This window comes from Desmodus rotundus, chromosome X, assembly GCF_022682495.2.
Source record: "Desmodus rotundus isolate HL8 chromosome X, HLdesRot8A.1, whole genome shotgun sequence".
In the NCBI taxonomy this organism is placed as follows: Eukaryota; Metazoa; Chordata; class Mammalia; order Chiroptera; family Phyllostomidae; genus Desmodus; species Desmodus rotundus.
Genome location: NC_071400.1, coordinates 9,821,325 through 9,848,441, shown reverse-complemented (window position 1 = coordinate 9,848,441; position 27,117 = coordinate 9,821,325). Strand labels below are relative to the sequence as shown.

The 27,117-nt window shown below is 39.1% G+C and overlaps 1 protein-coding gene across 23 annotated transcripts in view; it reads right to left on the bottom strand.

Annotated features, from left to right (window-relative positions):
• ZCCHC13 (zinc finger CCHC-type containing 13) overlaps positions 1-27,117 on the bottom strand; it is a 171,285-nt gene that overhangs the window by 84,915 nt on the left and 59,253 nt on the right. For 15 of the 23 annotated variants that reach the window (XR_011650762.1, XR_011650761.1, XR_011650766.1 and 12 more), the window contains 5 exons: positions 24,902-25,059; positions 8,037-8,127; positions 4,564-4,736; positions 2,400-2,495; positions 319-432 (listed from right to left, as the gene is read on the bottom strand). The gene's annotated coding sequence lies outside the window, so the exon portion shown is untranslated. The remainder of the gene's footprint in view (positions 1-318; positions 433-2,399; positions 2,496-4,563; positions 4,737-8,036; positions 8,128-24,901; positions 25,060-27,117) is intronic. The other 8 variants (XR_011650775.1, XR_011650776.1, XR_011650777.1 and 5 more) reach the window with 5 other exon arrangements.

The following is a 27,117-nucleotide window of genomic DNA, read 5'->3' as shown; positions in this document are numbered from 1 at the left end:
GGAACTGATAGATATAGACAACAGTATGCTGGTTACCAGAGGGAAGAGGGTAGGGCATAATAAAGGGTAAAGGGAGCTAAATATATGGTGACAGAAGATGATTTGACTTTGGGTGGTAGGCACACAATGCAATATACAGATTATATATCATAGAAATGTATACTTGAAGCCCATGCTATTAACCAACATCGCCTCAACAAATTTAATAAAATTAAAAAAAAATATGGAGACTGGCCCTGGCCAGTTATGGCTCAGTTGCTTGGAGCATCATGGAATAACCACAACTTTGTGGGTTCAATTCCTGGTTAGGGCACATACCTAGGTTGTGGATGTGGACCCAGGTCCAGGTGTACATTTCCCAGTCCAGGCATGTACGGGGGGCAACCAGTTGATGCTTCTTGCTTCTCTCTTGCTCTGTCTCCCTCTCTCTCTCTCAAAAAAAAAAAAAAAAAAAAGCAATTAAGAAATGTACTCAGCTAAGGATAAAATATATATATGGAGTAAATAAAAAACAAGACCCAACAATATGTTGTCTACAAGAAACCCAATTTAAATATAAAGACACAAATAGATTAAAAGGAAAGGGATGAAGGAAGATATACCATGCTAAAACTACTTCTAATTTGGGGCAGCTATAACTTCAGACAAGCAAATTTCAGAGCCAGGAAATTATCAAGGATAAAGAACATTATATAAAGATTAAGGGATCGATTCTCCAGGAAGACATTCTACTTCATTCAGCAACACCCTCTCCCCCCTAGCAATCACCACACTGTTGTCCATGTCCACTGAGTCCTTTTCTTTTTTGCTCAATCCCTCAACCCCCTAACCTCCCTCTGCCACTAGGTGTCATCCTGCTGTAGATCCATGAGTCTGTCCCCATTTTCCTTGTTAGTTCAGTTTGTTCATTAGATTCCACATATGAGTGAGATCATATGGTATTCGTCTTTCTGGCTGGCTTATTTCACTTAGCATAATGTTCTCTAGGTTCACCCATACTGTCATAAAGGATAAAATTTTCTTTTTTATGGCGGGAATGTAGACTGGTGCAGCCACTGTGGAAAGCGGTATGGAGATACCTCAAAAAATTAAAAATGGGTCTGCATTTTGACCCAGCGACCCCACTTCTGGGAATATATCCAAAGGAACCCAAAACACTAATTCAAAAGAATATTAGCTCCCCTATGTTCATTGGAGCTTTATAATCGCTGAGATATGGAAGCAACCCTAGTGTCCATCGATAGATGAGTGGATAAAACAACTATGGGACATTTACACAGAGGAATACTTACTCCCCCGTAAAAAAAAAAAAAAAAAAAAAAAAAAAAAAAATTGCATTTTTTACAAATTGATGGCAAGACCCTGTAATAGGACAAAAGCCCCCTTTTCAGGCCCTCTTTGCCAGAGCTGCTTGGCATAAAGCATGACTTACTCTTGTTTTATGAGCCTTTGTCCTCAGGACTAGAAAATTACTTACTGGAAGTGCCCTGAAGGCATAGAGGCTCCAGGAACTTACAAAACAGGACATGCCAGATCTGCACCCAAAGATAACATCAAAACAAGCTGTAGCCTGCTGCAAGACCACCCCAGTCACATAATAAAAGGTCAAAGCCCCCACCCTTCAGGGCTGGTATCTCTCCACACCAAACCCTTAACCCCTCTTAGAGAGTGAATAAAAAACTTTACTTTCTGCATGTTCTTTTTAGGAATTCTTCCACATCCCTAGTCTCCAACTACCCCAACACACTCCATCAGCAAAAAAATTAAAACTCATTTCATTGTGGTGATCTGGAACCCAACTGCAATATCTCCAAGGTATTCCTGTATGTCATTTGTTCATTTTGCCTCAATACTTAAAGGACTTTTTCTTTAAAATTACATAGTTTGATTTGAATGTATAATGGATTTTGATACTCTGGCTCATATTTTCAGATACATAGTTGTATGTTTGTCCTGGTTGGGAGCTTCCTGGGTATAATCTGAAACCGGCTCCCTTATGTGGAGGGCAGGAAGGAACTGAAGAAAATGGCACACCAATCCAGGTTGCTAGATGGCAGTTTTAATTAGCAAGGGAACTTAACAGGTTTGTCTTTGGTGTCTACAAAATTAGCAGTTTTCTGCAACCAACTGCCAAATCTTAAAAATTTATATAGAGATCTTCAATACATTCAGTCACATATACTGCCCAAGTAGTCTGCACATTTCTATCTCACATTTCTATCTCAAAAGCTGTATCGTTGGTGCAGCTTCTGGGAATGAGGAAAACAAGCAGAATATTTTCCAAGTACATTGAGGGGGTAGAAAGCCTCTAATTTCCCAGATCCACCTAGAGGATCAACTGGCAGTCAGGTCTTCTTGATGACGACCCCAACACTCCACCCCTTGTGAATGGCTCTTACAATCTCACATGCACACTGATCTTCTGCAGAGTGCCCTGAGTAGTCAGCAAGGGGTTTTTTCACTAGCACAGAGATGGCTCACTTGGCAGCAGCTCTCTTGAGGCAGATACCACAGCACCACACAGGCACATACAAGAGAGAACAGAGGTTAAGATAATAACTCCCAAAATCAATGACAACTTTTCCACCAAGAACCCCATGATCCAAACCATTGATTTACTTTGTCCCTTAAGCTGGGGGTTGGATCACTCAGGACATTCCCTGGTGTCCTCGTGCAATTAAATAAAGATAATACATTAACATTCTCATCAGGTATAAACATGTAACATTCAGTAATGTTGAAGGCCATTCTATTATGGAATATAGCTTTTCTCGTTAGAGACATTGCAGTGTTCAGTAAAGACAAGCTTTGCTGGCTATCATAAGGCTTGCTGGGTGAGTTTAATAAGGGTTTCTATGTGTGCTATAATGTCCTCCAGGCCAATGGAGGGACCAAAGATAGCAGCCAAGTGATTCTACCTGCAGAGAATAGAATATGCCCACCAAGGGAATATTCCTTGAGAGGAAGGTTGGCAGCTTTAGGAGCTTGGCCTAGTTGTATGTACCATACATGTTGGCCAGAAGGAGGCAGAACTGTCAGATGTGAGGAGATGGAGTGGGGATGAGATATGCCAGACCAAAACTTCCATCTTCTCTCCTCTTTCAATAGCGCATGTTCCATTCCAGGTATAGTGCATTTCAAGAGGTCCAACTTGCACCAGGACAATGGGATCCCATGGAGACTGAATAGTTTCCCCTCACCCAGGGGTATGAAGTAACTCACCCATCATGGCAGAATGTACCATTGCAAATTTTAGTAGATAACTCCTTTCCCAGGCATAATGGGGCTTTGTGTTCTCAGCAGCATAGCACATTGATCCATAGTAAGAGCGAGGACAATGGCTTTTTATTGAGACTTCCATACCTTTACAGTATTGGGTGCTTGGTAGGGATCCCAAGACTAGCATATACAGCAACAGGGCCTCTGACTCATCATTCAAATATATTAAAGCCTGGAACAGTACTTCAGCCTACCCAGCCAAGGTACTTTACCTGTTAGTAACTTAATCTGCTGCTTTAATATTCCATTCTCCCTGTCTACCAACCCCTGCTACTTAGGGATTACAGGGGAAATGGAACCTCCCATTCAATGTCATGTTCTCTTGCCCACTATTATTCATCAGGGCCTTTGAAATGTGATTCATTATCTATTTAACTAGGGTATCTATACATGGTACTCAGCTTCTCTAATACACTAATGATGGCAGCCTGGTTTGCATGACAAGGGAAAGTTTGGGTTAGGTCAGACTCAGCATCCACACAAACCAAGGCATATTTAGAAGACTCACTTGGAAGGAGTGGGCCAATATAATCAATTGGCCTATACTCCACCAGTTGAGAACTCTGGTGGATAGCCCCAGACTCCTTTGGCTGTTGCCTTGGGCATTGTTTAGAACACACATGACATGCTATTACTCCATTAACCAAGGGAAATCTAGCATCCTTGACAGTATGCCATTCCACCTGAATACGGCAAAGGCCACTCTTTCTATGCACCCAATCTGCTGCACGTACTAAAGGGTCAATTGCTAGGACATCAGCTTCTTGATTGCCAGTAGGTGTCAATACCTTATGAGTAGGGATATAGAAGATAGTGAGGACTGCCTTACACTCTTGGTGGCAAATGCAAATGTCCTTCCACACATCCTGACCCCAGAAGGGACCACTCGTGAATTATCCACCCTCAGCTTTCCCTTGTTCAAGCCATAATGTTAATCTCTTTAGAACAGCCCAAATGCCAGGTCAAAAGGTTAATGGCGAGGGCACATGAGTGGTTACCAGCCAAACTGCTCTGAGTTCAGCCCAATCTTCTCCAATTTATTCCTTCATTAGAGGCTTCATCTGGAGAAACACTATGTGTACTGCTAGGAGCTGTTGCTCTAGAGGGGAATATCCCTTTCTCTTGTCTCTGCCACAGTGCCTAACCCCTAACTTCTAGTCACAGAACATCTAACTGAAATGGAAGCCCTCCTTGGGAGATGCCCAGAGCTTTTTTTATTTTTGAGCTGGTTAAATAATCATAATTTATTATATGACTTAGCAACTTTTCATTCAAATCAGATACCTTTCAAGTTATTAAACTCATAAGGATTTACTTCTTTTGTAGTCTCTCAAACGGCTTTTTCAGTTGTTTCTATTAATCTCACTCATATTCTTCTTGTTCTTCTTGTTCTTGTTCTTCTTTTCCTTCTCCTCCTCCTCCTCCTCCTTCACCTTTTAACAAACAAGGCCCTTATCCTTATCACAAAACACAGATGTATGATTTAGCACATAAAACCAGTAATTACATACTAATTTATGAAAGATTAAAAAATAAAATATTTTGATATAAATAATTATCATAACAAGTACCACTCATATGTTCTTGATAGAAAGTATTGATTGTGACGTATGAGTGATAATTTCCACATAACGGTATCCCATTGGGATAAATTAACATTCTGAGTTTTGTAAAGAAATACTTATTTTCCTAAGGTATTCTGATATAATACACATTCTTATTTGACAAAGAGCACTGGAGAAATAAAAGTCAGTGGAAACTTTGCCAGATACGAAATTATTATAATGTGCCATTTTTCACACACAAAAAGCCACAAGAAAATAGAAGGTCATATACTTTGAGTTATTTGTCAAAACTGGTAGACATATCAAAAAAGTTTTAACTGAGCCAAAGGAAGAAAAGTCTTACAGATGGCTGAATGGTCTTGACATTGATGGAGAAGTATAGGAAGAGGGGTGATCAGATGTTTTACTATTTCTATGAGGACAATTCAAAATATGATTAAACTCAGTAGAAAAAATAATTTTGGCAACATGTATAAAATTTCAGACTAGCTGGAACCCATTTATCACTAGAAAAGTTTACTAAAGGAGACTGTGGAAGAATGTATTTTCTTTGAAGAGATTCCTTTAAAGAAAAGAAGAAAACCAATGTCTGTGTCAGTCGTTCTCAGACTTTATTGCATTAGAATTACCTGGAACGATTTGCTAAAACACAGATGGTCCACCCCACCCCCAGAGTTTCTGATTCAGTGGGTCTGGGGTGAAACCCAAGAGTGTATTTCTGACAAGTTCCAAGGTGATGCAAATGATGCTGGTCTGGTTGCCATACTCTGAGAACCACTGATCAGCGCTAAGCCTGTGCTAGACATGGTTGCATAAAATAGCTCGCTGACTCTTCGCGACAGTTCAGCAGTAGACGTAACTCTTATTAGGGTTTGATATACACATATTCCACGACTTTCATACATTTAATTTTCATATATCATGTGTGGGCAGTTATAAACTATTTACTATACACCAAAACCACCCTTTTGTACATCATTTGATGAACAGACTTTTTGAGAGACCTCCTGGGGCTGCCTGCCAGCTACAATTCAGTTTGGGCAGCAATACAGTAACACAGACAGTGTGATTTTGTTTCTCTCCTGGGCTGCCCAGAGCTTTAATATGCTTCACTAGCGTTTTTGCCTTCTCAATGGTTGCTTGCTGCTCTGATCCCCAGTCCCACACAAGCCCTTTCTTTGCCTGGTGGCCTAAGGAATGGAGTACCCACAGTGTCAGGTGGAGAATAAAGATTTTCTAACCACCCCCAAAATCCCTACAAAAACTGCATCTTCTTTACATTCTTAGGGGTTGGACAGACATGCATCTACTAAGCACAGCTATTGGAACAACACAAATCTTACCTCACAAAATGACTCCTGAAACCTTATTGAAAGGGTCAGGCCAGATCCCCAACCCCCAGACTGCAAATGACCCAGTCAGGCCAGTTTCCAACCCTCTGGAATGCCTATGACTCAGTTGTCCCAACTTGCTTGGAGGCCTGCAGCACAATCAAAACTCTCCCCCACAGCACACAATAGACACCTGGCGCCAGCTGCAATAGCCTGCGGCCACACTGACCCTCCAGTACCAGGGAACAGCCCAGCCTTTACCTAACCCGTTGTCTGAGCTCACATCCTGGAACCCTGAGGCATCCGCCTGGAAGAACAAGAGACTAACCCCTCCTCTATCCCCTTATAAACCCCTCGCTGTTTCTTTTAAAAACCCCACTCTTGCCTTCCCCCAGTGCTGAAGTGACCCGACTCAGCCTGCCTCTCAGAGCAGCATCAAATAGAGGCACTTGGATCAGATCACCTGGTTCTTCCTGCCTCTATTTTTCTCATATTTCTAACACTTATAGCAGTGCCTGTGTAACCAAGCAGACAGGGGCCCATTCATGTGGTACCTTGATGTATGATCCAACAACTAGTATTGGAAGAAACAGGTTTTTATTTACAATATTCTAACCTTGGGGGACACTGAGAGTACTTACGCTCAGAGCCCTGTTCTTCCCAGAGACCTACCACTTCCCTTGTTCCCCAAAAGGCTAAATGCCAAAGCCAAGCCCGGTAGTTCCCCATATCCTTCTGTGCTTAAGCAGCTGTGCAAACAGCCTCACAGCAGCTCTCTCCTTCAGGATCTGGGGTATGCTGTCATCAGCCTCCATGTAACAGTCCAGGAAAGCATGTGCTATGGTGCACTGGATCATGGTGAAGTCCAGGAAAGGCGTAAGTCCCAAGAGAGTAGCCTTTCTTTATGTCCCAAGTCCCAAGAGTCCAGATAGAGTCTGGCTCTGGGGGTTAACAGGTCAGTGTCTTGCAAGGCAGTATCCTTGGTGGCTTTGGAGTCAGCTAATGAGGGCACGATCAGAGTAGCAGTCTCCTTCCTTACTCCACCAGGACTCAAGGTGGGATCCTGCCTACAAATTATATAGCTGCTTGCTTTTTCCTCCCTTCACATGGCTGCTACATCATTGCTCTCCTTCCTCATGGCTCCCCTCTTACCGTGCCCTTTCCAAACCACTTGGCAGCTGCTTCATGGCTCTTAGATTTAAATTTTGACCTGGGGCTTCCTACGTGACCTCCTATATGGCTCTTCCCAAATGAGCTAGAGCTACATTTGCCAGTTTCCCCATATTGTTCTACCTTCTCTTGACTGCCACCTTTAGTCAGGGCAAGAGTGACTCAGTGACGCAGGTGGAACCACTTCCCTGACTCTTGTGCAGGCACTGTACAACCCTCTAGCTATGTCACAGGTCACCATACATTCTGAAAGTCACATACACACCTTTTGTACCTTTTGCACAGAGAGGTAGCACAGCTTCCCTTCAGGGAAGACAGGGCTCTCCACTTGCCTTTGTTAAGCCTTATCCTCTTCTCCCCTTCCCCCAACCATGAGCTAGGAGGGAATATGGTCTATATCCCGTTTCACCTGGGCCTTAAATTTTCTGTGGGTTCACCATCCATCTTCTCTCTCACAGATGTTGCAACAAAGCATATAGAATATCCTAATGCAGAAGCAAGTCTTCACATGTGAACATTATACCATCAATATAATGGGCCCATTTTACCAATGTGGGGAAGGAGAACAGGGACAGGTCTGAGGCTACCATCCCAAGATATATCATGCAGGTAGCCCTGGGAAAGTACTGGAAAGGTTCATTATTGTCCCTCCCACATGAAGGCAAATTGATCTTAGTTATCAGAAACTTACAGATGTCAAAGACTTATCCATGAATCTTCTTGAAAATGAAGCACTTTGCAGGAACACTTTTTGCCAAAGAATCAGAGTAAAAACAGTAAGTCTGCAAATGACAAAAGATTTTTAAAATGGCCACGGTTAAGGAAGTTAAAAGTTTAGTATCACTTCTTCTTTAACAATGCTTCCCATGACATTTATGTACACAGAGAGTTATTTAAAAAAAACTCTCTTTAAATAAAGATGACTCCGTTTTCTTCAGTGAACAAAGACCTGATGAAAGAAAAACACAGAATCATTGTTTTCCAGACAGATTACATTAACAGTAAAAAAATAGAAGCTTTTGTTCACAACTCCTTATGAAGACCAGACCAAAAATCTTCAAAAAAAAAACAAAACAAAAACAAAAAACCTTTCCCCTTTTAACAAAGAGAAAGGTAATTCTAATTTTGTACCAGTATACTTTTGTTACTAAAATAAATTAGTAGGTACAAAATAGACAGGGGGATGTTAACAACAAGTATAGGAAAGCCCTGGCTGATGTGGCTCAGTGGATTGAGCACCAGTCTGCAAACCAAAGGGTTACCGGTTCTGTTCCCAGTCTAGGGCCCATGCCTGGGTCACCAGCCAGGTCCCCCCACCCCGTAGAGGGTGTGAAAGAAGCAATCACACATTGATATTTCTCTCCTTCTCTTTCTCCCTCCCTTCCCCTCTCTAAAAATAAATAAATAAAATTTTAAAAAAAGAATTGTATAGGAAATGGAGTAGCCAAAGAACTTATATTCATGACCCATGGACAAGAACTCAGTGCGGGGGACTGCTGGAGGGAGTTGGGGGTGCTGGGTGAAGAGTGACAAAGGGGAAAAAATTTATTGATTATAATAGCATAATCAATAAAATAGAGGGTCAAGCAGAAGTAATGCCTGCTTGAGTGTGGTGGTAGAGTAATAATATGGGTATAATAATTTATAGTTTTAATTTGAACATTTCACCTAAAATGTCATATGGTGTGCTTGAGAGTGACATTGTTATGTTACAGAATTATATGCTTATGATTTCGTAATAAAATATTTTATAATAAAAAGGGGCGTTATTTGTGCCTGATCCTGTATTTGAAAAAAAAACCCAAAACTATACTATTTTTTGCACAGACCAATGTGGTTCAGTTGGTTGGGCATCGTCCCACAAACCAAAATGCTGCCAGTTTGATTCCTGGTCAGGGCACATGCCTTGTCTGTGGGTTCAGTCCCTGGTTGGGGTGGGTATGAAATTCAATGAATCAAAGTTTCTTCCCTTCTATTTCTGCCTCCCTTCCTCGGTCTATAAAATAAATAAATAAAATATTTTCTAAATTAAAAAAATTGTAGTATTTTTTTCAACTTAAATAAATCCATTCCAATTAGAGTTTGACAGCACATAAAATTCCTTTCTCAATGTTTTTTTCCTCACGAACCTTCTGCAACTTTCCATGTTCATCTTTTTCTTTACCCTGAAACAATCATTTACTTTAATGACAAAGTTACTTCCTATTTATCCTTTACAAAAACCAAAACAACAACAAGAAACATGTTCTTCATACCTTTCCTTTCCAGAAAACATATTCTATTTTCCTCACCTATATTTCATACATAGTCGTTCTCTTTAACTCTTATTTCCAGTAGTTTTCTAAAAAACCTTCTCTCTTTTACAAATCAATTTTGGTAATACCTGCTACAGGTAGAAAAACATCATATATACACAACATACACCCAGACATACATAAACATACAGAGAGAGACGCAAACAGAAACCACATAGCTTTTATTCAAAAACTTTAGTCATAAATCAGGTACCTGCTCACAGGGGTAAACCTTTTTATTGATATTTGTTATCTTATTGAGGCTATGGACTAGATATTGGGGCAAGGAACTTCTACAACAGTGTATATTTTTAAAAGTCCCCCCTTTTTCCTTGTCTCAGTGGGTAAAGTTTTGGTTATCTCATGGGATATTTATATCTCAAAGATATGATAAAATTTATAACTTCCAGTATAGAGAAAGAATGTAAGAGTTCTCCTAGGTGGTTTGGGGTAATTGATATTTAAAATTCTCTTTTGTATTAGGGGTTACAGGGTATGGGGAGTTTTGTCCATTCCCTTAGCAATCACCACAGCCGCCTCTACATTCTCATTACTTTCCCAGAGATTCTACCTCTTAAGAGTTTTAAGCAGGCTTTGTCACCTGTACCAGGACCTTAATCTGCAACATCCTGTGCACTCCTAGCTTTACAAAACGGCACAATAAGATTTCCAATTTATTGTCCTGTTCTCCAGCCCCAAAGCTAGCAGAACAGTAGAAAACCATATGTCCTTCCCTAATCTCATATCATCTTCCAACTTGGCATTGGTGTCCATCTGAACTACCCACAATAAAGAGCAGCCACTTGTTTCACATCTGCCAATGTGGTATACATAGTTTCTCAAACTCATTAAATCAGCCAGTGATCTTAGGGCATCCCCATACTCATGTTAACATGAGAAAGGTCCAAAGCTGTAAGAATTTTCACAAGTTTATTTGAGCCAAACTAACAGCAATTGCTGGGAAGCAAAACCTCAACAGATTGAGGAAATGCTCCAGAAAACGGCATTTTATACATTATAACCAAGAGAGACGATTTAAATGGGTTACATGAAGTCTAGTGGTGACAGACTAGGGAGGCAGGAGAAAGCAAAGCAGGGAAACCTTTGGGATGGGATAGAAAGTAAAATGATAGATGCATACTTCTTTTAGGTAGGTGGGTACAGGTTAAGTTAACAATTAACAAGATAAGAATAACAATGAGGGGATTTGCGGTCTCTGCCTGGCTAGGCCCCTGTGCCCCAGGGGTTTCGAAAAAGGGAAGTTACCTTGATGCAAAATAAAAGACAATAGACAGGCTCAATTAAAGTCATGACTGACTTGTCAGGGAACATTCTAGCCTTAGGCAGGACTGTAGGCCCTGACCAGCTCGTAGTTAGAAAGTTTGAATTTCGGATCGTCCTATGCTTACTTTATGTCTCTGAGTTTGTAAGGCCGTTGTGTAGCCATTCCATGAGGGTGTCACGTTATTTTAGTATATGGCCTATTTTCATTCACATTCACATGGTGGTTCACATGCATCTAGCATACAAGCCATTCTTTCCCCACATAGAGTTCGATGGCCAACATGAGATTTTTCCCCCTTGGGTATCTCTTTCCCAAAGCTCATCTTGGGTCTCCTGAGTAGCTCACCAATTGTTGGTTCGCAAACTGGCTAGGAGCTTCCCAGGTGTAATGTTGAACTGGGCCTCATAGGGGTTAAAATATTTTTAAATTTCTCTTTATTTATTCGTTGATACATGAATTATTTATTAGTGTTGCTTATTTTCCAAGATATTTTGGTATTTTATGTTGTTGATTTCTGTTGTGCTTTTCTATATAGAAAACATACTTTTTTATGACTTTATTTCTAATGCATTGAAACATTTGTGGCCCAATAAATAGTCTGTGTTGGTGAACATTCCCTATACATTTGACTACAACTTGTATACTGCAGTTGTTCGGTATAGTGTACTATAAATATCAATTAGATCAAAGTGATTGATAGTGCTGCCTAGATTCTATTTACTGGCTTTTTGGGGGTCTTTTTATTCTACAAATTGCTGAGAGAATAAGCTGTGATCTATTGCACAGATTTGCCACTTTTTAAAAATGAACTAACCAGGTAAAGAACAACTGAATTATTTCCAGGTTTGGCAATAGTAAATAATGCTATGGTAAAAGAAGGTTTAAGGGTGAGTGAACTATGGCCCAAAGACCTAATCTTGCCTATCACCTGTTTTGTAAGGCCAAGGGGCCAGCAATAGCTTTTACAATTTAAATGATTGTAAGAATTTTAAAAAATTTTCATGACACATGAGAGTGGAATGAAATTCAAATTTTAGTATTTGTAAAAAAAAGTTTTATTAGAATACATGTATACTCATCCAGTTACATATTTTCTATGGCTTCTTTCATGCTACAATGGCAAAGTTAAGTAGTTGTGACAGAGACCATTGCCAACAAAGACTAATATATTTACTATTTGGTACTTTACAGAAAAAGTTTACTAGACACTTGACTGAAATAAATACTTAGATATGAGAGTGATGGATCATATAGTAATTGTATATTTAACTTTAAAATAAATGCCAAACAAGCCCTGCCTGATGTGGCTCAGTGGATTGAGTGCCAGCCTGCAAACCTAAGGGTTGCCGGATCAATTCCCAGTCAGGGCACATGCCTGGGTTGCAGGCCAGGTCCCCAGTAGAGGGCGCATGAGAGACAACCACACGTTTATGTTTCTCTCCCTCTATTTCTCCTCTCTTCCCCCTCTCTAAAAATGAATAAATAAAATCTTTAAAAAAGTAAAAAATAAAAAATAAAAATCTTTTATGTACCACCCTTTCTCCTCTGTGGAGCTCCCTTACAGGTAACTTTCTTTCTCTCATTGCTTCAGGCTGCTGAATGGCCACCTCAGAAGTGACAACAGCCTTCCTCCTCACCCATTTCTGCCCAAGTATTTGGAAAGATATGCTACTTATTGTAGTCCCTAAGAAGGGGCAGGATTAGATTCCCATTTGAGGCCCAGGACTGCCTCCTGACCCCTTCCCCCTTCCAGAGGGTCCTATTTTTCAGAGCAAATAGCAGTGCATAAACCTCCTGAAGGAATCTTTTGCCCACTCCCCCACAAATGTATTAAGAATCCTTAATGGATATCCCCTACCGGCCTAAGGCTCAGAGAGAGCATAGGGGTAGGAGTAGGAGGGGAGAGAAAGAAGCTGAAAGAGCAGAAAGGAAAGGAAAAAGCAGAGAAGAAAAAACATTCTGGGTTTGGCCATCCTTCCCATCCTACCAGCCCTACCAGGAACTATACACAGATATCAATCCAACTTCCTACAAGTCCGGGCCTTGTCAGGCAAACTCCTCTTCTAGCACCATTCTCCTTCCCGCTTTGCCTCTCATCTTATAGTTTTTGCCATACAAATAAAGTATCCTTTACATTTCCAGGTTTAATTTCTACCCACTCTGCAACTTCATTAAGTACAGTAAGAATTCAACTCTGAGGCTGAGAAGGTGGCGGGGAGGGGGGGCGGGGGGCTGGCAAAGGTGAGAAGGGGCTATGTCACACTGGTCACACCTCTACCCCAAGTTGTTGTAGCTAACATGCATCAGTTTAATGACCTTCAGGGTAAAGACGTCACTTTACCCAAGACCCAAAAGCCTGACTGCAACTTTATCTTCCCTGAAGGCTGTTTTCCCTTCCCTCCATTGCCTTCTTGAAGGCCATGTAAGGCCAGCCTACAGAGTGGCGGTGAGTGCTTTATCTGGGAGACTTGTCTACTCGATGAGATACTAGGGCCCATATACCTGTCATATTCTTAATATGAGTATGTGCTGGTAAGCTTCCATAGTGTTCGAATGCAGGCATTATAATATACATTTTCAAAGCAGATGATGTAACCCCATCCCCAGCCGGCTCATTTCAAAGCTATAACACTCTAAGGTACATGCACTATTGAATTAAGAAAGTTTCAAACTTTCACAAACCTAATTTACTTTTCTGTTTCCATTCCGGTTTTCCTCTTATTCCTTTGGTATGTTTGTTTTTCAAGTGAATGAATGGTAAATCACCTTTGGGAAAATTCACTTTACCTACTCCTGGAGATTTGATTGTTTCTCCCCCTCCCATGCTGTGTGTGGCAAGCCCCAGGCCTGGTGGTATCTTCTAAGAAGTTAAAGTAGGGTTGTGGAGAGGAGATGTGAACTCAAGTCATCAGTTTGAGAAGGAACTACAGGAATAAGACCTCTAGGCAAGACATCAGCCAGCACCAGTGGTATAGTGTTTTAACAACCAACACTCTGAAAAAGTCCTGGTTGGTACAATGGTGCACTCTAACCATGACCAATTATAAGACACAAACTAAGGTTACTGAAGGTGGAGGTGGAAATAAGTACAAACAGTGTCATTTCCTGAGTCCTAAAGAGTCACTCTAGCTCTGGCTGGTGTGGCTCAGTGGATTGAGTGCCAGCCTACAGACCAAAAGGTTGACAATTGGATTCCCAGTCAGGGCACATGCCTGGGTTGTGCGCCAGCTCCCTGGTTGGGGTTGTGTGAGAGGCAACCAGCCGATGTTTGATATTTCTCTCCCTCCTTTTCCCTATCTCTAAAAATAAATAAAATAAAATCTGAAAAATCAAGAGTCCCTCTGACACACCAAACCTCTGTATGCTTCAGACAAACTGCTTCATATTTCTCTCTCTTTTTTTTAAAGATTTTGTTTATTTTTAGAGAGAGGGGAAGGGAAGGAAAAAGAGAGGGAGAGAAACATCAATATGTGGTTGCCTCTCATGTGCCCCCTACTGGGGACCTGGCCCGCAACCTAGGTGTGTGCCCTGACTGGGAATCGAACCAGTGACCCTTTAGTTCACAGCCCATGCTCAATCCACTGAGCTACACCAGCCAGGTGCTTCATATCTCTTGATGATGGGGTCCTCCTTTTGTGGGTAAAGAGGGTGGACTGAGTAGTACATAAGGAATAGTGTACATGAAGGTAGAAAGATTTGGAGGTCCCTTTGTTCCATAGCAGCCTCCTGAGACTCACCCACTTCGAGACCAATGGCTCCCTCCTCCCTGACTTCCCACCAAGCAAAGGTAAATCAAGAGACCCTGGAGTGGTTATGAATTCTAATACAAATTAAAGATAGTTGAGGGGAAGAAGGGATGGAACCAAGGAAACTTCAGAAACTTCAGCAGTGTTGTTTAGGGGTAAAATGCAATCCTGTTACTATAAATTAAACATTTTTTAAAGTTATTGAGTTCTCAGCACTGTATTAATTCCTTTGGTAAATCTTCACATAAACAAGATGTGATAAATAGGTACTATCATTATTATTCCCGTTTTTTACACAAAGAAATGGAGGTTCAAAGCAACTTGCTGATAATCACTCAAATTGAGCACAAATCTGCCTTACTGAAGTTGTTATAGGTACGTGATATTGTCACAGGTGGGCACAGGGAACCTGGTTCTTGGTGATTGTAGGCAAAGAATGGAACCTGACATAGAGTTTATAGCAGAAAGAGAGAGAACAGATTTATTAAGCGATAGTACACTCCACAGAACATGGGAGCGGGGCTACTCCAAGCAGACACTGACCTCAGGGGCTGGAGGGATTCTCTCCTTATAGGGCAGATATTTCCTGGCTAGTTTTGGCTCGGTTTTATTGAGCATGTGTAAGTAGTTATTGAAAGGACAAAACCAGCGTCATTTGCTATTGTGGCATCATATGCCTAGCAGGCCTGTGACCTTTTTAAGTGTGACTGACATTTTACTCTTCTGAGCTTGTCCCCAGGACTGGAAAACACTGGAATGCAAGAACAGAACTAACCTCTCCCTACAGCCACAGGCAGGAGATAACATTGGAACAAACTGCAGCCTCCTGTTACAACGCCCCAACTGCCCAAGGGCCACACAACAGAAACCCCACCCTTTTTAAATCCAATTATAATCCAATAAAAGCTCAAAGCCCCCACCCCTCAATACTGGTGTAACTCTCCATGCCATGCTCCTCTCCTTTCTTGGTGAATAAAAACTTTATTCTCTACAATTTCTTCTCTTTGTGAGTTCTTCAACAGCCTGCATCATCAACCACCCTAACAATCATTACTTTAAAGCTAGTGTGCATGTGGTCTCCCATGATTTTCCTTGATTGGCTACCGGGTAGGGGGTCCCATAATGTTAAATTTATTATAATGCTACTATAATGAAGCAGGGGTCATGTAGCATCTTCTGCATAGATGCATTCATAATTCACTATGATTCAGTGCTTTTCCAGAAAGCGGGAACAACTGGTCTTAGAACAGTGTCTCTGTCCTTTATCGATGTCCTTTGTCTTAGCCCTGGGGCACCTCCAGAGATTTCTCCTTCCTGACTACCTACCTCAATGTGGGTGTAAAGCTTTTCAATTCCTAGCTCATTGATGCCTCCAGAGCTCATTCTAACTGATCAAATTATTCCTTGCCTGGGAAAATTTGGTTTCCCCCCTACAAGATATCAGATGCACTAAAAAACCATTGGATTAAAAATCCAAAAATGAGTTGTCAGGTGGAAAGTGTCTCTTATCAGAACATGTACCCCAGCCATCTACCCCACTTGTCCTGGAACCCTAAAGTACCCAACCCCACATAGAGCAAGAATCAGAGCTCACAGGTGGCTTGGAGACTATTGTAGGGATTTGAAACATGCCATACCAAGATGTGCTTCTGCGGAATGTGGATTATTTTGAGCTAAAGGCAATTTTGGCTTCAGGCTCAAGAGAAACTTCTGTCCCTCCCTTTAACTGCCTAGAAAAACCTGAATTAGGGGCCTTGCCCATAAGAGATTACCAGTGATAATCTTTTTGACCAAACTATAGGGCAGGGACTTTTATTTACTAATCCTCCCTCTTCTTATCCTTCAAAGACCCTTTGAAGCCCCCAAGGTGCATGACTTTCATCCCTAGCTGTGAATGTATTACATACTTGACTCCCCTTTCTATCTCCAGCTCTCTTACGCATGTTGGGGCATCTGACTCACTGATGCTCATGTGGTTCCCATACATAGGTATGTATTAAATTTGGTTATGGTTTCTGGCTAATCTGTCTCATGTCTATTTGGTTATTAGATCTGGTAGAAGAACATTAAGGGTAGAGGAAACTTATTTCCTACCCCACAGCTGGTGCTGTGAGCAGGATGAACTCACTGGCTGAAAACCCATACCTCCTCACAAGGTTGCTACATACGAAAAGATCCTGGGGTATCTGACACAGGCCAGCAGAATGTAAGGGTTCTTAGACTCCCCCAGATATCTGTCTGTTGGATTCAGTGGAAGCAAAGTGATGAGAATCTTTCTCTCTCACCCAAATTTAGATTAGCAAGTGAAAATACTTGTGAAACAAACTAGAAAAGCCAGAGTTCATGCTGCTGCTTGTCACCTACCAGACCCAATAAGAGAGACAGGGATTGAATCTTTATGGACACTTTATTCAGATGGCTGGAGATCTGAGAAGATGGTGGGTTCGTACCCTAAGAGACCGTCCTAAATCCCGATTTCGACAGACCCTTTTTTAAGGAGGAGAAAAGTGTAGGTAAGAGGTTTGGAATTCAGGAAAAAATGTTAATCGGATAAAACCTGCAGCATTCTTTCATCTATCTCCTGGGCAATGCTCTTTCTTTATCTGTGCCTGGGGTGGTGGGCGTCTCACCCTGGAGTACAATGACTCAGTTACTATCTTGATCCCTTCCAGTCCTCTCCTGAGGCACAAAGGTGGAACTGCTTATGGTCTCCCGGAATGAAGGTGAGTCATAGCTTCAGTTCCTGAAACAACAGCTTTTTACATACATTGATTACTAAGCTTATTACCTATTACCTGAAACTAAAATTTTTCCAACATTTTAGTCCCCCATCAAAACCAGTTTCTTGGATTAGCAACTCTGGTTACTTGGTATGAGTATTCATGGGTTTTGTTTGGTTCTGTCTGGTTTCTGTCCTTCATCTGGTTATATATCCTTACAGCTTTGTCTTATCGCTAGTGAGAACATTTTCTCTATGGCTTCTACCATCCAGAGGTTGGTAGAAATTATGACTTAAAATCACAATGGTTATTACAAGGAATTTGGCAATTAGAAAAAAATGAGGTAAATAAAACTGACATTAATGAGGTTAAAACAAAGGTTTAGTATACCACTAACAAAGGCTGAATGGGCCAAGGTGACGACCTGTTTATCCCCAAAATTAAAGGGTCCCAAATAATTATGCTACATTTACTCCAGCATGGTGAAATTTCAAAGACTAGAAGGAAGGAGTTACAATAAGAAACCTGACCAGCAATCCCTTGAAGAAAAAGGCTGGTTAAATCAAGTTAAAGATTAACAACAGGGCCAGGAGTCCTTGGCTTGACTCCTCAATGAGGACACAAAGCCTTTTTACTCAAGAGTAGAAAAAATGACAAGGAGATAGAAAGAGAAATTTTCAATACTCCTTCATAAGGGAATTCCTGAAGTGTGATAACAAAACCCATGGGTGAAACCCTGACTCAGGGTACAATTAGACTTTAAAAATATGGAAATGGCACTGGCTGGTGTGGCTCAGTGAACTGACTGGGTGTCGGCCTGCGAATCAAAGGGTCGCTGGTATTCCCAGTCAGGGCACACGCCTGGGTTGCGGGCCAGGTCCCTAGTAGGGGGTGTGCAAGAGGCAACCACACACTGATGTTTCTCTCCCTCTCTTTCTCCCTCCCTTCCCTTCTGTCTAAAAATAAATAAATAAAATATTTTTAAGAAAATAAATAAAAATATGGAAATGTAAAGATTGATAAGATTAGGAAAATTGCAACATTTGAACAGGCTTTACGTTAGAAAAAGAAGTCAATTACAACTTTAATTGACTGTATCTCTTTTACCTGAAAGTATTGTAGAAATAGACACTGTCTCATTGTGGAACTGGGCCATGAAGCCTGTCAGTTCTTTCTTTTGGCTATCAGGGGGAAAGACTCTGGAAGGTCTTTACGCCCTCTTGGGTCCATTGAATTGTTTAATAATGCCAGAAATATTTATTGTTTGTCTCAGCTGAAATCTGACAAGATATTTGAAAGGATTCGATATTTTTTTTATCAGAAATTTAGACAAATTGGAAACTAATTGTCACAGCCTGGTAGGAATTTTTTATATTTTCAGGCCCTCCCTAAGCTAAAATAAAACTATATACTCAGTGAGCGGGGGGGGGGGAAGCAAATTACAGATTGTGTAGTGTGGAAGAAAAAGGAACACATGTAAAACCTGACAAGCTCCTGGGAGGCCTGTGTTGCAGCCTTACAAACTCACAGACCTAAAGTAACCTCATGGGAAGGTCTGAAGTTAAAACTTTTTAACTAAAAGCAGTTCAGGGACGGTAGGTATGCCCTAGGCCAGTATTCTTCTCTAACAAAGGTCAATTTTTACCTTAACTGAGCCTGTCTGCTGTCTTTTTGCATCTCTGATAATATACCTTTAGAAAGTCGAATTTCCTTTATCTGACCCCTCTAAGCTGGAACACCTCACTTGGAGGAGACTACAAATCCCCCTATTGTTATTGTTATCGTGCTAATTGGTGACTGTTGGCTGTACCTACCAATGTAAAAGATTGGTCTATCATTTTACTTTTTATCCAGCCCCAGATGTTTCCCTGCTGTGCTTCCTCCTATTCTCCCTATCTGTCACCAGTGGATTTCTGTAACCTCCTTATGCTTCCTCTTTTGATTGTAATGTATAAAATAAAGTGCAAAACGGCTATTCTCCAGAGCATTTTCTCAACTGGTTGAAGTTTTGCTTCTTAGCAATTGTAGTCAGTTTGGCTCAAATAAACTCACAAAACTTCTCTACAGGTTTGAATGTTTCTTAAGTTGAGTAGTTAGACAGGTAGGTCAACCTATAAACTAACAAGTTTCAACCCAAATTTTGAGAGCAATTGTTATCTTACACATTTTTGTAAAACCAGAAATGTAGCTCCAGATCAAGCCAGGTCAAGCCTACTTATTTTTATCCCTAATTCCAAAGACTGAAGAAAAAATATGAGAGACTACAGTGTTTTAGAAAGCATAACCTGCTTTTGTGGTTCGAAATCTCCCTTGCCAAGGACAAATATAGGATGATGCAAAAGTCGGTTTACAGTTTTTCATATGGAAAATAATACAGTAATTAATGAAAAATACTGTAACTGGATATGAAGAAATTTTCATATGAAATTTTACCTTGTTTGGAAGAAGTAAATTAAATAAAAGTAGGATAAAAGCCTTCTTCTTAGGTGAACTCTTCAGCAATAATTATATTGTTAAAAATAATCTCCTAAATGTTTTTTGTAACTTGAAACTTTAAAAAGCTTTGTTAGATAAATTAAAGGATGACTACTCATTGAATATCTAGACCATTTCCAAATAGATAAATAATGAAACTTTAACTGCTGAACATAGGTTTATCGACTTTTTGCTTCTTATTATAGAAAATGATATTTGGGTCTATTAGTAAACATGTCTTGTGCCACAGTTAAGAAATTGTGCTATGAGCTAATATATATTTCTAAAAATTATGACATATATTAATAAATAGATTGACCTAAAAACTACTAATGTAACAGTTCACAATTGCTAACTTCTTAGCTTCAGTAGAAATTAAGATCATTTTTAAGGTTAAGAATTCTAATATGTAATTAAAGCTACAAAAATTAATAATATTAAGGAAAACAACTGTGTATAATAGGAAAATAGAGTATGTTTTGTCATTTAAAAAAGGGGGCTATGAGAAATATGAAGATATATTTTTGAGGGAAAATAAATTAATTTTGTCCGAAAGTAAGGTTGGCTGTTTCACAATGGGAAAGAGAGGGAAAAAGGACGAAAATGTGAATATGACAAGGAAAGATATAGAAGGTTTCTGAAAAGGAATTATGAGGAAGGAAATTTTCATCAAGTGGGTGAATTTAAATATCAAAAATAAGCTGATGCAAAATTAGAGTTTCATTGTTCTCTCTCTGGTAAAAGGACTCTTGGTCTTCTGGTATTATAAAACAAAATCTGTCTAAAAAGCAAAAATTATTCTGCGTTCTATCAAAATAATTTTCTGTGTTGTTTCATTCAGGTCCATGATTACTTAAGAAAACGGAATCTACTCAATAGTAAGAGTACTAAGTTTTGCTAACAATTAAATTTCTGTATGTTTGAAATGTTATATAAATGTTACTTTGGATAAATGCATAATTAAGTACTGCTTCATAATGACATATGATCCTAAATAGTCAAATGTCCAAACCTCGTATTTTGACAAACTTCCATAATTTAAATTATAAATAGAGTCTTGACCTGCGAATATCTTTGAGGTTTATTGCAGAAGGGCTCCTGGAACACCTCAAAAGATTTGTTTTCTTTCCTTTCCTTACACAAGAGAAGTACTTAACTAGTGAGGCTTATTTTTGGTGTGCTGAAATGGTGCGGGAAACACGGACAAATAAGAAACAACATGGAGCCTTCTTTATGTTGTATTCGTGTAAGTCTGTGTTCTAAGTGTTCCAGAAATTCTGTAAAGTTCCTAGAAATCTGAGATGTCCTGCACCAGGTGTCAGTCACCAAAACTGAGGGACACACTGAAAGGACTGGACCCGAGTCTCACATTGCAGCACATGAGGATGGAGTCCCGTCTGGTTTGGCCAAACTGACCCCTCGTTTGCCAGACTCTTGCCCTTCTGCTGTCCTGCTAACATGGCAACAGTCTGCTTCTGAAGCGGAGACATTCAGACAGGTAAACAAGGGCTATAAATTACACGGATAGTTGGGGGCATGAGAACCGCAAAAGGGTCACTTGGTTCTTCCAGAACCCCTGGCTTTTCTTTTTTTTTTTTTTTTTGCTTTTTACATTTCTTCATCCACCATAGGACATTTAAGCTGCACTTCATTCAACAGCCACAAAGTTTGGGTTGTCAGCATGTTCTCGTTGTGTGTATGTTTTTTCTGGATACGTTGGAGCTTTCCCCTGCCATGAGGCTGATGCAGTAGCAGAGAAACTGCTTCCCACTTGGGGTGTACCTTCCACAATCTCTAGTGATCGACACACCCACTTCACTGAGCAAACCATGGAAGTTTCGATGAACAGCTTTGCAAACTTCTTGTACTTATCACTGACCCTATCCCCGGCCCTATCACCCTCCATTGTCAGGCAAGGTAGAGATAACTAATGGAAAAACTGGATTTAAGCAAAACAAGTTAAGTTACACAAGACTAAATAAACTGACGTAAATGATTAAATTTTTTAAATTTTTGTTTCAAATTGCTTTTTTCTTTAATCCTTTGATTTCCAGGTAAAGGAAAACTTGTTTCTCTCAAACTACATATGACTTAGCAATTTGGTTAAAAGACAATGTTGTAATCAGGATTTAAACGCTCACATTTTTCTTCCTACCTGACCCCTCCTGAATTTAAAAACTCTTAATCAGTATTTTTACTTCATGACAATGTTTGTTTTCATAAATTCAATGAGAATCCGTTCTCTTTATAATAGGACATAACGCTTTGACTGGAATGTTATATTTGAGAGAGACATGCACAGACTCAGATATGACCAAAAAGCTTTAAGGAATTAAGATTGAGTTTGGAAGCCAGTAAAGGCCCCTTGAAAAACATCCTGCTGCCTTGTTTAACATGTTTGTTTTGTTTTGTCTTGTTTTGTTTTGTTTTGTTTAACATGTTTTATAGTACTCTTTTCAAGTAAGGCTCAAAGGTTGGTTACTGGGAAATGCAAGGAAAGAATCTAAGGATACACCAGGAACCTTAAGAAGAGAAGAATTAATTCTAAATCTATAGGTATTGCAGGCCAACTCTGATGGTAAGTATGTGGGTTGGCTTTTTCTGGCCTTGGGAGGACGTTTTAATTTTAATCTAAAGATTCCTTATTAAAAATTCCAGTAAAGCAGATTTAAAGGAATCTATGTGGTTAATTACAATTCTTGCAAATGATCTTACACAAATGATCTGGCCAACTTTATTGAAATTAAAATTATTTTGCAAATAAATTACTCTGAATTTGGCTATCTCTCATTTTAAAAATAAGGGTCCTTTTAGAGAGAAAATTTGTTTTGACAGAAATTGTAATATACCCTTGTGGATATTAGAGTCTAGTGCTGTTCATTGTTTCTTCAGTTTGAAAAGAAAAATTCTACCAATAAATTAGACTGGATCCTGAATTTTCTTGGTTTTCTTAGATCTTTGGATGCAACCCTCCAAACTAACATTTTCATTTTCCAATCCTTTGACTTGAAATAACTGAGAACTAAAACTAGCCAATTACCAAGGCTATCCAAGCTAAAGTGGGACAACTGATGTAGACTTCAGAGAATGAAGTCTGCATCTATGGACAATCGTCCTGCCTGCTGCACAAAGATCACCAGAGACATTTATACAATAGGCCAGGGGAATCTATCAAGATTGTAATTGCCTGCCTTCACTCTATCTGAAGATGATTTGAAACAGACATCTAGAATGCTTCTTGACTACCTGCCTTCAGAATTCAGACTCACTTCAGATCAAAAGGACACAACATAAACTGAAAGTAAAGGGATGGAAAAAGATAGTTCATGAAAATGGAAACAAACAAGCAAAAAGTTGGGGTGGCACTACGTATACCAGACAAAACAGACTTTAAAATAAGGCTATAACAAGAGACATAAGGACCCAGCAATTCCATTTCTGGGTATTTATCTGAACAAACCCAAAACACTAATTTGAAAAGGCATATGCACCCATATGTTCATCACAGCATTAAAAAGTCAACATATGAATGCAACCTAAATGCCCATCAATAATCAAACGGATAAAAAAGTGGTAATAGATATTATACAATGAAATATTACTCCGTCATAAAAAATAATGAAATCTTGCCAATTGGGATAGCATCGATGGACCAAGAGGGTATTATGCTGAGTAAAAAAAGTCAGACAAAGACAAATACCATATGATTTTACCTATATGCAGAATCTAAAGAACAAAATTAATGAACAAACAAAACAGAAGCAGACTCATAGATACAGAGAACATTTGGACAATTGCCAGAGGTGAGTGGACTTTGAGAGAATCGGTAAAAAAGGTGAAGGGATTAAGAAGCAGAAATTAGTAGTTACGAAACAGACATGGGAATGTAAAATAGAGCATATATTGTGATTACTATGTATGGTGCCAAATGGGTACTAGACCTTTCAGAGTTATCACTTAGTAAGTCATATAAGTGTCTAGTCACTAGGTTGTACACCTGAACCTAATATTGTACATCAATGGTACCTAAAAAATAAAAATTATTTTTAAAAAAGACAAACTCTTCTGTGCATCAAGGTATAGTGTTAAGAAAATAAAAAGATATGGCTCTGGTTGGTGTATACAGCTCAGTGGATTGAGCGCAGGCCTGCAAACCAAGCATCGCCGGTTTGATTCCCAGTCAGGGCACATGCCTGGGTTGCAGGCCATACCCGCAGTATGGGGTGTGCTAGAGGCAACCACACATTGATGTTTCACTCCCTCTCTTTCTTCCTCCCTTCCCCATCTCTCTAAAAATAAATAAATAAAATCTTTAAAAAAAAGGAAAAGAAAAAGATAATATGCAAAATGGGATAAAATATTTGACAATTATGTCTCTTATAAGGGTCTAGAATCCAAAACATATAAAAAAAACTCTTAAAACTTAACAAAAACAAAAACAAAACCCAGAAAAGACTGGAAAAGACATGTCTCCAAAATGGCCAACAAGCATATGAAAACATGTTCAGCATCATTTGTCATCAGGTTAATAAAAATCAAAATCACATTAAGTTATCACTTCACAACAACTAAGATGACAGTATAAAAATGAAATGCAAAACAACAAGTCAACCATGTGAAGAAGTTGGAAGCCTCTCATCAACAAAATATTAACAGACTAAATTTGATGATACATAAAAAGAATCATACACTATGATCAAGGGATCATATTGCATGTCACATTGACTTATTCAAGGGATGCTAGGTTCAACATCTGTAAATCAATCAACATGATATATCACATTAACATAAAGAAAAATGAAAACCATATAATTATCTCAATAGATGCACAAATACCATATAATAAAAGTCAACATTGATTTTTAATAAAAATTTAACAAGTAGAGTACAGAGAGAAAAGAAAATACCTCAACATAATAAAGGCCCTATGTGACAAGCCAATAGCTAAATTACAGTATTTTTGAGACTATAAGACGCACCCCCCCAAAATTTGGGAGGAAAGTGGGGGTGCATCTTATAGTCCAAAGGTAGCTTACCTGGCTCGCTGCGGTGGGGGACAGGGCAGCAGTGGTGGAGTGGGGTTTTTCTTTCTTGTTTTCCTCCTCTTAAACCTAGGTGTGTCTTATGGTCCGGTGCGTCTTATAGTCCGAAAAATACAGTAATACTCAACTGTGAAAAGAGTAAAGCTTTTTTCCTAAGATTAGAAAAAGAAGTTAAGCATAAATAATCCCATTTACGATCACATCAAAAACAATTAAAGATTTAGGAATAGATATAATCTAGGAGATGAAAGAAAGACTTGCACACTGAAAACTATGACTCTAATGAAAGAAATTAAAGAAGACACAAATAAATGAAAAGATATACCATGCTCATAAATGGGAAGAGTTAATATTGCTAAAATGTCTATACTACCCAAACTACTCTATAGATTCAAGGAAATCTTTATCAAAACTCCACAGGAACTTTTCCATAGAAAGAAAATAAAGAATCCTAAAATTTGTATGGAACTACAAAAGACCACAAATAGCTGAAACAATCTTGAGAAAGACAGACAAAGCTACAGACATCACATGACCTAATTCAAACTATATTACAAAGCTATAGGAATCTAAACAGTATGGTAAAAGCATAAAAACAAACACATAGTTCAAAAATAAAACAGAATAGAGAGCCCAGAAATAAACACAATGAAACAGAAGTAAACCTGTGTCTGTTTGCAGTTGATATGAACTTTTAAACATAAAATTTTAAAGACTCCAATAAAAACTGTTAGAATAAATAAACTCAATAAAGCTACAGTCTATGAAATTAACATAAAGAACAGCTGTATTTCCATAGATTTACAAAAATTATCTGAAAGTGATATTAAGACAATGTCATTTATAATAGCATTAAAAAATAAAATACTCCCATTCCAACCATGCTGTCACTAAAGGTAGGAATTCCTTCTTTCTTTCTGTTGCATAGCATTGCATTGTGTAAATGTACCACAGGGTTTTTTTTAAAGATTTTATTTATTCATTTTTAGGAAGAGATAAAGAGAAGGAGAAATAGAGGGAGAGGAATATCAATGTGTGGTTGCCTCTCGCATACCCCAAACTGGGAACCTGGCCCATAACCCAGGAATGTGCCCTGACTGGGAATCGAACTGGTGACCCTTTGGTTTGCAGCCCACACTCAATGTACTGATCTATACCAGCCAGGGTTATACCACAGTTTTTAACCCAGTCATCTACTGATGGGAACTTGGGCTGTTTCCAACACTTAGCTATTATAAATAGCACTGCTATGAACACAGAGGTACATAAGTTCTTATGAATTGGTGTTTCAGGATTCTTTATGCTAAGTGAAATAAGCTAGTTGGTAAAAGATAAATACAACATGACCCCACTAATAACTGGAATCTAATGAACAAAATAAACTAATGAGAAAAATTGAACCAGAGACATGGAAACATGGAACATACTGACAGCTGTAGGAAGGGAAGAGGGGAGGGGGTGACAGTGGAAGGAATGGGAAGGAATTAGTCAAAGAACATGTATGGGTGACCCATGAATGACATGTACAACAGAGAGGGGATCAACTATGGGACAGAAGGGTGGGCTGGCTGGAGGGGGACAAAAGGGAAAAAAATTGGGACAACTGTAATAGAATAAACAATAAAAAATGTAGATAGAAAAATAAATAAAATAAATACTGTGTAAATGAAAGTGATATACAATTTATCATTTTATAATAGGATTTCCATAATTAAAATACCTGGATATGAATTTTTAAAATGAAATACTTAGGAATAAATTTAAATAAAGAGGTGAAAGATATGTATACTGAAAACTGAAAGACATCAATTAAAAAAAATGAAGACATAAATGAAAAGATAACGTGTTCTTGAAGAATTAATATTGTTAATGTTTCCATACTGCCTAAAAGTGACCTACAGATCCAATGCAATCCCTATCAAAATTCCAATGGCAATTTTCACAGAAATAGGAAAAACTATCCTAAAATTTATATGGAACCACAAAAACACCTAATAGCCAGCAATCTTGAGGAAAAAAGAACAAAACTCAAGGCATCACACTTCCTGATTTCAAACTATATTACAAAGCAGTAGTAATCAACATAGCATAGTACGGGCATAAAAACAGGCACTTAAACCAATGGAACAGAGTCAAGAGCCCAGAAATAAACCCATGCATATAAAGTGAACTAATCTTAGACAATGGCACCAAAAAACACACAATGCATA